We start from the raw sequence: 12532 nt of genomic DNA, 5'->3' as shown, positions 1-12532 counted from the left end.
TTATCCATCTAACAACAGAGTTTCAAAATATATGAAGAAACAAGTTACAAATTTTTTAAATGAGAAATAAGCCCATCCATAATTGTGGTTGGAGACGTCAACATTCTTATTTTAGTAATGGATAGAACAAGCTTAGATGCATATTACTAAGTGAAAGAAGCCAATCTGAAAAAGCTACATACTGTAGGATTCCAACTATATGACATTCTGAAAAAAGCAAAACTATAGAGACAGTAAAAAGATTAGTGATTTCCAGGGATTGAGGGGAGGGGAAGAGATAAGTAGGCAGAACACAGAAAATTTTTAGGTAAGTGAAAACACTGTATAATACCATAATGATGGATACATGTCATTTTACATTTGTCCAAACCCATAGTATGTAGATTACATAGAAGTATGGAGTATGCTGTAAATAAAAATACTAGCTAGTGCTTTGTCTTAATAGTTTTAAGGGTAAAATATTTGTTGAAGAAAGGAAATTTAACTTTAGGTAGTGAACGCACAATGCAATATTCATATGATGTATTATTGAATTGTACCCTTGAAACTTATTTGATTTCATTAAGCAATGTCACCTCAATAATTTTAATAAATAAATAAATAACAAATAAATAATCCTCACAATTCTTTAAAAAATAATTTTAAGAAATAAAGCAAACACCAAAAGTGAATCATAATGTAAACTACGGACCTTAGATTATTATAATGTGTCAATGTAGCTTTATAGATTGTAACGAAGGCACTACTTTGGTGAGAGATATTGATAATGGCTTTTTAGCAAAAGTCGACAAGCTGATCATATTAAATTTATATAATCAAAATTAATGTTGAATGCAAGGGACCCAGAATATTGTATATTTAAAGGAAAACATGAAAAGAAGAGAATTAGAGTACTCATCCCAACTTCAAAATTTACTGCACTAATCAAGACAATGTGGTAATTTCATGAGGATAAAAATATAGAGCAATTGAACAGAATTGAGAGTTCAGAAATAAAGTTTTATATTTATGGCGAGTTCTTATTCAACGAGGTTGCCAAGACCATTAAATAGGGAAAGGAATAGTCTCTTTAACAAAATGTTCTAAGACAACTGGATATCCACATGTTGAAGAATAAAATTGGATGCTTTGTTTTTACCCTACACAAAAACTAACTCAAAGTGAATTACAGATCTAAATGCAAGAACAAAAACTACACAATTCTTAGAATAAACCAGAGAAGTAGTATTTGTGAGTTTGGATTAGACAAAGCCTTTATAGATGCAATATATAAAGTACAAGTGATGATGGAAAAAATAGATAATTTAGACTTCATCAAAATTAAAAACTATTGTGCAGCAAGTGATATCATCAATTAAGTGAGAATACAATTTATTGAATGGGAGAAAACACTTGCAAATCATATATCTAACTAGAGACTTTTAGCTTAATAATGAGACAAACAAATTCAATTAAAAATGTGAAAGACTAAAGGCAAACAATGTGCTATAATTGGTAAATTTGTTGCATGTTCAGGAAATATATTTTTATGTTACAAATAAGAAAGAGAAAATTCTAGAATAAACTCAATGATTGGAATCAGAAGTATCAGGATAAACTTATGATTAGATAGGTGATAGACATAGATAGATGAATATCAATGCATGAGTATATATGAATTAGTGTAAATGCGTGTATTTTTTAGTGCTGCCTTGTGAGAAGGTCTAGAAACTGACATTCCAATAGCAACGAACAATCCTAGTGCCCAGACCTTGGTTTCCAAATTCCATTGTCCAATAAAAGGAACCAGGGCTTCTTTGATAAGTAGCTGATTCCAGGGATGAAACAGGCAAAATACAAGTTAATCCTGGAATATTACAGGCATCAGAAAGTAAGAAAACGCTGAAAGGAAGAAAGGAAGGAAAGAAAGGAGAAGAAAGGGGAGGAGCATGTAAAAAGGATGCAGAATCTGAAAGAGTTCCTAATGGCCAAATTTAGAACAATTTGAAAAATAACATTAGTGTTGAATTTTAAGGCAAAGAGTAAAATAAATATCTGTGACTCCGTACTAACATAAATATATATACAGAATAATTCCAATTAATAAATGTGGAGAAATGAAAAATCACACTAGAACACAATAGTAATAGTTACTGTAGGCATACTTATCTGATAAATGTTAAGAAGAGTGAGTGGATATTTGAGGAAAAACGGAATATTTACAATCTCAAAGTATCACCATTACAAGATACTTATTAATTATAATAGGAAAAAAAATAGAGTGAAGAAACCTGGCAGACACTTCCTTAACTGAGTGATCAACATCACTAGTAATAAAATATAGTAACTTCTTGTACTTTTTGATATGATGCACTGAAAAAGCATATCACCTCTATGGTATTCTTCAAAATGCATAACCTCAATCTAAGCATGGAAAAAACATCACAGAAACCCAAATTGATGGACATTCTACAAACTACCTGATCAGAACTCTTCAAAGATGTCAAAGTCATAAAAGACAAGGGAAGACTAAGGAATTGTCACAAACTAAAGGAGTCTAAGGATATAAATGCAATGAATAATTCTGGATTGGGAATTGAAACAAAAAAAATTAATCAAAAAACTGGTAAAATGTGAATAAAGTCTTTAGTTAACAGTACAGTAATGACATTAATGTCATTTTGATAATTATACTACGGTTGTGTAAGATGTTAACATCAAGAGAAGCTGGATGAAAGGTGCATGGGAACTCTGTAGTAAATCTCAAATTATTTCAAGATAAAAAGTAAACACACAAAGAAAAACTTATATCCTCTAACTCAAATGTTCGTTAGCAGTAGAGAGATAAATAACTTACTGTGTTATTTTCAGAGATGCTGGCACTGTACTATTTCTGGTCCTGTATTGTGGTTGCAGTTTTTCACTTTGTAAAAATTCATTGAGCTCTAATTCAATTGCATGTTTACCTTCCAAACATTGCATTGGCTTCTAAACTTCAATGATTCTATTAAAATCAAGATTCGTCAGTCAGGTTTACATCTAAGACTTAAGTCTTTAACTACATTAGAGAATAGTCTGTTGTTTAAGCAAAAGTTTCATTACCAAAGACACATTTGATGAGTGAGCACACTGACTCCATAAAAAATAATCTCAGGAATACTCACCAGACATTGAGTATTCTATCAAATTCTCCATGGAGACAGTAATACTATCTGCGAATAATAATAATGTTTTCTCTTTTAAAGTTAAAATTTTCTGTCAAAAACTCAGAAAGTCTTTTCATTTGTCTATTTTACCAGTTTCATTTAGTTTGTTCTAAATCCAAAATATTGTTAAATAAAATTGGTAAACACAGATGTATCAATGGCTTCAACTTTACTTAACAGAAATCGCAAATAAAAGTGGCTTAAATAATAAATAAAATTAATTATTTCATTTTAAATAACTCTAAAATGGGGTTTATTCCAGGGCCAGTTAATGTATCTCTTTAACATCATTTAAAAATCCAGATTCTTTCCATCTCTCCTCTGTGCCATCTTTAGGAGGTGGGCCACCCCAATGCTTGCAAAAAATGATGCTGTGGCATCAGCTTTCACATTCTCACACTAAAACATGCTAAAATCAGAATAGAAGGACTTTCATGCAGCAGTTTTGCCCATTTCCTCAGAAGCTCCACAACAGAAATCTCCTCACATTTCATTTTATCATATGCTCTTTCTAAGGCACTCCTTGCCCAAATGAACAGAATATTACCAAACAAGATTGGCTCAGACTTGTCAAATTTCACCATCTGGGACTGGAGAGGGACCCAAAATCCTATGGAATACATGGCCATTTGGTGCCTGAATCAGATTGAGGTCTTATTAGCAGAAAGAAGTAATTCTTGAGCAGGAATTCACCAGCTACCAGAGAAGGCATGATTCTACTACTCTTTACTATAATGTATTCTCTACAGGGTATCTAATGTTCCTTTGATGAACGATGCAGCTGTTGGTTGAGATACTCATTATGATATTTAAAAAGTACCATTTTATTTCTAGTATACTAAGAATTTTTATTGGGAACCAATGCAGTTTTAGACCAAATGACTTGTTTTGTTTCTTTTTTTTTTTTCTCCCCCAGGAGGGAAAGTGTTTGCCATTGACCTAGAACAGGGTCCCCAACCCTAGGCCATGGACCAGTTCTGGTTCGTGGCCTGTTAGGAACCCAGCCACACAGCAGGAGGTGAGTAGCTGGGGAGTTAGCGAAGCTTCCTTTGTATTTGCAGCCACTCTCCAGCACTAGCATCACCGCCTCAGCTCCACCTCAGATCATCAGGCATTAGATTCTCATTGGAGCACCAGTCCTTGATGCTAAAAAGGTTGGGGACCGCTGATCTAGAATATATCTTTTAGCTTATTAACAAGTAAACATAGTTTGTTTATTAAATACCTTTATAATATTAAATTCTCTCTATAATTTCAGAGTATGTCTTACTTGGGCATAGGAGTACTTGTATTTGACCTGAAACTTTTTCCAAATTTTGAAATACACATTCACAAAATAGATTTCATGTGATGGTTATGGCAATAATCATAAAACAACTCTAAAGTTTTCCATTTGTTTTATAAACTATCTGTTCCTTAAATTTTTGAAAGATCGCTTCTCTAATATAATCAGGTCCTTGAACCTATAGCATATCTTACCTTTTGGTTAATTTTGGTTTTTTATAGTTTAGAAAAAAGGATGAATTTTGTGAATTAATTTTTTTTTAGAAAGCCATGAATTTCATCAAAACATATAATAAAGTAGCTTAAAAGTATAAAAAGTCTTATCTCCTATTTTTCTGTCTGTAGTTATGTCTTCTTTTTATTCCCAGTTTTGAGAATTTATATTTTCTCTATACTTCGCAGTTTTTCATTTTACTAAATGTTTCAAAGAACAAATGCTTGAATGTATTTGCTAAATCATTAATATTCAATCTTCATTTTTAATATCTTTCTTCTTATTTTTCGTGGAGTTACTTTGTTGTGCATATTCGGTTTCTATCACTGAATATTTTGTTTACATATTTTCATTCTCTCTAATATAATATTGACATCCAAGGTTCTGAATTGGTGTGTGATTAAATCTTTGACCACATATCATAGTGATATTTTAAAGTCACATTATGATTATTTCCTAAATATTCTAAAATTTAAGATACTATTATTATTTTAAATAAAAGCAATAGGTGCTTTTTATTAATTACAAAATTTCAAGCAGAATAGAAATATATAACTAAAACTAAATTATCTCTTCTACTTTACCTCAAACCAACTTTTCAAGTTACCAACAGTCTCTTTATTTTTTCAAATTTCCTTTTATTCACATAAACATAAAATAAAAAGTCTGCAAATGTCCATTCTTTTGCTCATATCATTACCAGCATGTACAAATATTTTTCTATAATAGATTTTAAGGAGTGGGGTTCCTAGGTCATGGAGTATGTAAATGTTTAGTTTTGATAAGCACTCTCCCATTGCACTTCACAAAAGGCTGTATCAGTTCATACCACAATAGAATATATTCATGCCCATTTTCTTACACTCTGGTCAACATTGACATATAACCAACATTTTCATTTATAATTTGATCTCAGTAGTATTTAGCAGATAAATACTACTTTTAAGAAGCTGGATTCTTTTTCTGTTGTTGATGGTGGTTTAACTTTTTATTGCTGTTGCAAAATTTTCTTGCAACAATTCAATATGATAACGTGATTGGTTAAAATTTTACCTTTCAAAATGTATTGATTTTTTCTCTGAGCTTTAGGGGTAAAATATGCCATCTGTGCCTAAAAATAATGAAGTATTCTCTCTCTGTAGACTACAACTTTAGTACGTGTTCTATATTAATATATTATTATTTTATTTTAGTGGTTCTCTATATCTATATTTTATATCTAGTCTTTCAAAACTAAGAAGTCGTTTAAAAATTTACTACTATATTAATTTCTTATAGTATTTATAATAATTTTTATTTAGTTAGAATCTCTGTACATTTCTGAAATTAAATTAAAGATTCTTTTTCTGAGTAAGAAATAAGTCAACATAGTTACAGTTTCCATAGAAATATCATAGTATATATTTATAAGCAAATAACAAGTCCAGGCTTCTGGCTTCCTCCCTTCAACTCAAATTTGGAGATGCTACAGTGACTAACAAAAAGTTTGAAGATACTGTTTGCAATAACATGGATAGACCTAGGGGGTACTATGCTAAGTGAAATAAGTCAGAGAAAAAAATACCATATGGTTTCACTTATATGTGGAATCTAAGGAACAAAATAAACGAACAAACAAAATGAAAACACACTCATAGATACAGAGAACAAACTGGTGATTGCCAGATGGGAGGATACGTTAGGGGGCTACATGAAAAATATGAAGGAATTAAATACAAATTAGCTGTTACAAAATAGTCATGGGAATGTGAAGTACAGCATAGGGAATATAGTCAATAATATCATAACTATGTATGGTGTCAGGTGGGTACTAGACAAATCGGGGAGATTTCTTCGTAAATTATATAAATGTCGAACCACTATGCTGTATATGTGAAACTAACATAAAATAATATTGAATGTCAATGCTAACTGAAAAAAAAGTTTAAATAAAATATTTTAGAGGGAGAAAAAGTTAACAAGTCCCAACATATGAGTATGGCTTGCAATGGACAATCTCTAGGGTGCACATTTATGACCTGGCCTAAGGACAGTATTTTAGGAGTGCCCTTTTTTCTCATTGCTTGCATCTTTGCTCCACTGGGAAGCTAAAGGTAATAAATGTCAGCATGGTTGAGACCATTTTATCCCACTCACTGAAACAGACCATATTCTCAGAGGATGGCTACTCTTGGTTTCAAATACATCTTGGGTCAGAAGCAACATATGCCTCGGGAGGTAAAGAGGCATGGAGTGTAATGGTCAGGCTCTCTGTCTTGAAGAGCTCTTTCTTGCAACATCATTGGGTGAGTACAAACTAAAGCCTAGGTTTTCATCAATTTCCTTAAAGTAGACATCACTAGTCAATACAGTTGAGAATGAAGAGGATAAAATTTGGTGTCTGAGGGAAATCAAAAGTTTTGAGGACTTACGGGAATATAAGAGTAAGATGATAAATTTAGGAAGCTGTACAAAAAGAATGGAAGAGAATTTCTAATGGAAGAGAAAGAACAAGAATTTAAAATACTCAGGTGAAAGAGGATATTGAGAACATGAAATAAAAAACAGCAGCTATGGAGATAAATTAATTAGAGATATTTAGTATAAGAGTTGTAGTTATTGAAATAATCTCAATGGATAGGCAAAGGAACTATTTAATGAGCAGGAGGTTAGGTCAAAAAACAGTCCCAGAGAGAATCAGGAAAGGATAAGTGATAACAAAAAAGGTCATAAATATGGGAAAATGAAAAACGTTCAACATCTACCCAATAGGAGTTCGAGAAAAAAAAATGTAAACAGAGAAGAGGAAGCATTTGAGAATATAATGGGAATTTTACAAATAGTAAATGATGTAATATTTCAGATTAATAGGGCTCAGAGAGTGCCTGATCTGGTAGATAACAACTCTAGATGCATTTTGGTGAAATTCAGGAACATCATAGACAAAGAACGATTAAATTTTCTAAGGAGAAAAATCAGATTTCTCTCAAAGGAATAAAAATTGGATTGATATTAATAGGATTATTAATTAATCTTATTAATTAATAAGATTGACATCTTAATGGCAACACTGGCTTGAAAAGATAATATACTATTATGTTGAGAGCACTAAAGAAATAAAATTTTATCAAATAATTTCACATACAGCTAATTTGCATTTAATACAAAAAGGGATTAAAGATATTCTCAGGCATACAGGGTCTCAAGTAGTGCTACGGTAAGACCCTCTTTGAAAGAATTCTTAGAAGCTGTACTTCAGGAAGAAGAAAAATAAATGCAGGAGGATGCAATAAGATATGGAGGAAAGGCAGAGGGATGAATTTACTAAAGTTTGTTTACCCAAAGAAGCACAGATGTATAAAAATTAGATCCATATAATCTTGTATTGAAACTCTAGAATATGCTAACCTGATTGGGGACCAGTGTGCTCAGGACACCAACAGAAAGTGTCTTGCTTTCTGCAGGGTAATAATATATAAGGGCAGCTTAGTTTTAGTATTGCTAATGAATAAATAAGGATGCATTCGAGTCTTAATAAATGAGGATAACCACCAGGAGAATCAAAAAAGAAATGCATAACTTTAAGACAAGTAGAGAAAATTTGCATCTATCCAATGGAAAAAAGAGTGGTAAAAGAAGAAAGCATAAGAAATAGAAAACAGAAAATGGCAGGAATAAGCCCCAGCGTAACAGTAATAACGGTAACAAAATAGCTCATTTGTACCTCACTATAGTCTAGAAATGAATTATGGAAACTTTTAAAGAAATATACACAGTAAGATAAATGAAACCTAAATAGGGGGGAAATTAAGGCTGTGATAGTAAGATCCAGTCTCAGGTGAAGTATATGTACTCAGGCTGTCCTTGAATAAAACAACACAAAAACATTGATAATGCACACCTATTAGAGCACGTTTATATATACTCGATACATGATATTACTTTCTCCTGAGATAGCACCTTTATAAACCTGCTTAATTGGTATGTGACTTAAATTCAATTGTCACTCTCCTGTCAGCCACTGAGGGTTGTACAGTTTTAACTACACCTGCTAACACCAAAATGCTACTCAGTCAGGGTAGTACTTATTTAAAAACATTTTCCCTCTGTTCCCTTTAAACAAATTAAAACCTGTCTCTCTAAAATATCAATGCTTCTCTATAGCTCACATCATAATGACATTTCCTTTAAAGCTGTACATTACCATGTAGTGCCAAAAAAGAGAATTTTTGATTTCTGAAGAATCTTTTCATATATTTTTCTTAATCATGTATGCATAAGACGGTATCACAGCAAAAGGTATTCAACACATCCATTTTAACAAGTCAGACTACCATAGAAATTTAAAGTCTATATTCACACTCTAATTGTGTGACTAAACAATCACTTTAACTTTAGTTATTTCCTCACTAAAGGAAAGAGATTAGAGTAAATGATTTTTAAGGTCCCTTCCAGTTTTTGTATTTTATATTGACTTTCCATGTCAATTTTTTTTATAATTTATTCATTTCAATAACTTACTTAAAACTAGTACATATTTCTTTTTATTTTTATAGTTATATTTATTATAGAAGAAAGAAACAAAGACCTAATTAAAAAACCACCTAAATTTGATTAACTATGTCTATTAACATTGTTTTATATTTCATTCTCTCTTTACTTATTGATTTATGTAACTGAAATCATATTTATGTAAATTTTACATTATCTTTATCATTTCATATTATAAAATTGGAATTTTTATTTTACTATGTTACTTACATCTTTATATACTTCGTTTAATATTCCAGTGCATGGATATACCATCATTTGCTTATTACTTCTCTTATATTTCATCATTATAATTGTTTCCATATTTATACTTTTATAAAGCTTGCAATGTATATATCTTTGCATACATATATGTTTTTAAGAAGTTTTTTTCTTAATAGAATTTCTATGTCAAATGATATAAATAACGTTTTATATATAGGTAACATTTATTGAGGACTTACTATGTACCAGACATTGTTTTAAGTACTTCATATATTAATTCATTTAATCCTCACATCAATCTGCTGAAGTAGGTTCTATCTTATCCCCACTCTACAGAGGCAGAATCCAAGGCACATAAGAGAGAGTAAATCACTTCCTTGTGTCTAGATAGTAAATGGCAGAGTTGGAGTTCAAATCCAGTTTCCAAAGATGGAGAATTGCAAGAGCACTTATTCACTTATTCCAGCTTTGAATAGCAGTGCCAGTCTTTTCAGGATAATGCATAGGGCATGCAATCGCATCAACTCTCCATTAAAAATGGTAGTGTGGCACCTTCATGGCATAGAAAGAATTAAACTACTTCAGTGTCTACCCTAGGTAAAAGAACACACATGTAGCATTTCTGGTGAGAAGCAGTTTACCCAGTCTATGATGTATCTAAGTTATTTGGGAAGTCGAACATTCATATTCCTGCATTCCCTTGTGTGATGATGGATAGAGAGGAATTCGTAAGGATCATAAAAAGCATCTCAATGTGAACATTATTTATGGACGAATATAAAATGGTTTTTAAAAATTGCTAGTTTATGTTCCTACCTTTCTGTTAGTTATTTTAATAACTGAAATTACAAGATATTTATAAACTACTCCCCAAAGGAATTGAACATTAACCATCATGGAAAGTATTCCTTGTTTCCTCTTTAATTTCCCTTGGTGTGAACGACATGGTCAGTGTGTAGGCATGGTAAGCACTTAAATTCACCTTGGACCTAGGAGGACCAAATAAATCAGGCTTTAGGCTGGCTTACGCAAAACTCCAAGTATTATTTTTATACTTGGATTTAGTATTTAATTAGTCAAGTTTTCATCCACATTGCCGATCTTTCTTCTGAACCGTGCCCAAAACACTCTTTGGCAGATGGTAAAATAATGAAATTGCTGGCTCTGAAATCCAAAATCTTCGAGATAATTAGAAGACTTGGTACAGGTAACATTTATTAGTCATGAAGAGCTTGACAGCATGCAGAATTTTTCAACCCACATAATTTTGAAAGGTGAAAAAAGCTTCTTTTTGAACACTGATCAAATTGTATCTGTGACAAGGAGAAATACACTTCATAAAGCTTAGCTGGACAGCTTCTTCGTTTAAGCACAGCCTAAACAGAGAAAAGGAAAGAAAACCTCTATAAAGGTAATACCATTACTGAGCAACAAGGACAAATACAAACAACCTTTTGAAAATTTCCTCTGTTCTAGTTAAATAACAAGTTCATTAAGTAGAAATGAGCACCAAGAATAATCTTAGTAATCATTAAGGTAGTTGTAAATGAAATAAAATGTCTTCTAATTATCAGCATAAGCATTACTCAGGCTGGGAAGGAACTCTCTGCAGGATAATTTGCTAGTTGTAGAAGCTTAAGGTTTTAAGATTTTACTGTTTAGCTGTTTCATACCTACCATTCCGCATAGAAACTACAGTAGCAACCCCTCCCATATTTCAATAAAGGCAACTACAACTTATAGACATAGCAAATTTCAGCAATCTTGCTACTAAAACTATAGCACAGGGATAAATAGCATGGATAATTTCCTGCACTGGAGTTCAGAACTCAGTGCAGGTCAGGTTGATGTGACTTAATTATGAACATATGCTATCTTCTTAGAGTTAAAGTACTTCTAAACTGAAAGGAACTTTCAAGATCTCCGATTGCATTCTATTATCTCTTAGAGGGGAAAAAATGTTGCTTTTTGAAGTGGGCTTGCACAAGTCATACCCTGGAAAGCCTCAGACTTGATCATAAATGTCCTGACCCCTTGTATAATATTCTTTCCACTACATCATAGCTGCAAATTTGTATAATGAAGCATTTGCCAAGATTCGCCAAACCTAATGCCCAGAATCGCATTCTGTGAATACACATAGGATAAGACAAGGCCAAATAAAATCGCAATTTATAATTTTTTAAAATTAAAATCAAGCGTGAATAATAAATTGAAAGTCTTAGGAAGGAGCAAGAGAAAGAAGGAAAAAAGGAAGAAAGAAAGGAAGAAAGGAATGGAGGGAGGGAGGAAGGAAGGAAGAAATTTTTTCTTGTACTTGAAATATAATGACCTTTAAAAGAGAATTTCACAAGAGAGTGGCTGGCTCTATATTTATCAAAGATTGGGATTAAGTATTATGGCTTATGAAAATTAAATAATAAACTAGCAAGTAATGAAATATAGCTATACAGACCAGGAAAGTTATTTTTCACAGATCTGTTAGTCGGGTACCTCTGGAGAGATGGATAGCTAAACTATAAAACCAGATGTCCTGGCAGATAACAGATACAATTGAAAAACAGCAATAACACTTTGCTTTAAAGTAAACAACATACAAAGTGGTTAAATAATTTCTTAGAAATAGAAATCATTATAGAAAATAATAGTAACTGATTTTTTTTTTTGGATACTTTGTATGTGCAGACACTGTTCTAAATGCTGTGCATACCTGAACTCATTGATTCCCTACAACATGTCAGTGAAGTACTTATGGTTATTTCCCTCGTTTTATAGATATGAGACCATGGCATTGATAGATTAAATTCCTTGTCTAAGGTCACAACAATGCTAACAGTGTAACTGAAAACTGAACCCAGGCGATCTCATTTCAGAATCCACGGTCTTAACTTCTATGCCATATGACCTTAGCCTTGTACAAAGTAAAAAGAAAATTTACCTTTAGGAAGTTAATACAATCTCTCGGATAGCACGGAGACCGTGACAAAGGTATATCTGTACCATATTAGTGGATGGTTTGTTCAAAGAAAATTGATCTGAGAGTGGGATGTAACAGCTTTACATATAAAGAAATATGTCATGAGGCAACTAAAAGAAGAAAGGAAGGAAGAAAGAG

This window comes from Pteropus alecto, unplaced genomic scaffold, assembly GCF_000325575.1.
Source record: "Pteropus alecto unplaced genomic scaffold, ASM32557v1 scaffold121, whole genome shotgun sequence".
In the NCBI taxonomy this organism is placed as follows: Eukaryota; Metazoa; Chordata; class Mammalia; order Chiroptera; family Pteropodidae; genus Pteropus; species Pteropus alecto.
This window is presented reverse-complemented; position numbering follows the sequence as displayed.